The sequence below is a fragment of the Coregonus clupeaformis genome, chromosome 40 (assembly GCF_020615455.1).
Source record: "Coregonus clupeaformis isolate EN_2021a chromosome 40, ASM2061545v1, whole genome shotgun sequence".
In the NCBI taxonomy this organism is placed as follows: Eukaryota; Metazoa; Chordata; class Actinopteri; order Salmoniformes; family Salmonidae; genus Coregonus; species Coregonus clupeaformis.
Window position 1 is genome coordinate 13,211,663 of NC_059231.1, and position 490 is coordinate 13,212,152.

A 490-nucleotide genomic window follows, 5' to 3' on the forward strand; every position below is an offset into this window, starting at 1 on the left:
TAAAAACATATGTTTCCCATGCCAATAAAGCCCCTTGAATTTAATTGAGAGCGAGAGCGTGAGACAGAGACAGAGACAGAGACAGAGACAGAGACAGAGACAGAGACAGAGACAGAGAGGAGAGAGAGAGAGAGAGAGAGAGAGAGAGAGAGAGAGAGAGAGAGAGAGAGAGAGAGAGAGAGAGAGAGAGAGAGAGAGACAGGAGAGAGAGAGAGAGAGAGAGAGAGACAGAGAGAGAGAGAGAGCAGAGAGAGAGAGAGAGAGAGAGAGAGAGAGAGAGAGAGAGAGAGAGAGAGAGAGAGAGAGAGAGAAGAAATGGGTGAGGGTCATCCCTGCTCTGTCCCTATATGTCCCCACTAATGACGGTGCATGAAAAATCACAGCCCGACTCGCCCGGCAACACTTAGCCGTCAGTGGCGGCTCCTGAAAAAATTCTCAGGAGGGGCAATTTTTCTGATGATTTAGGTGACCTACACACATTTAAAAAAAG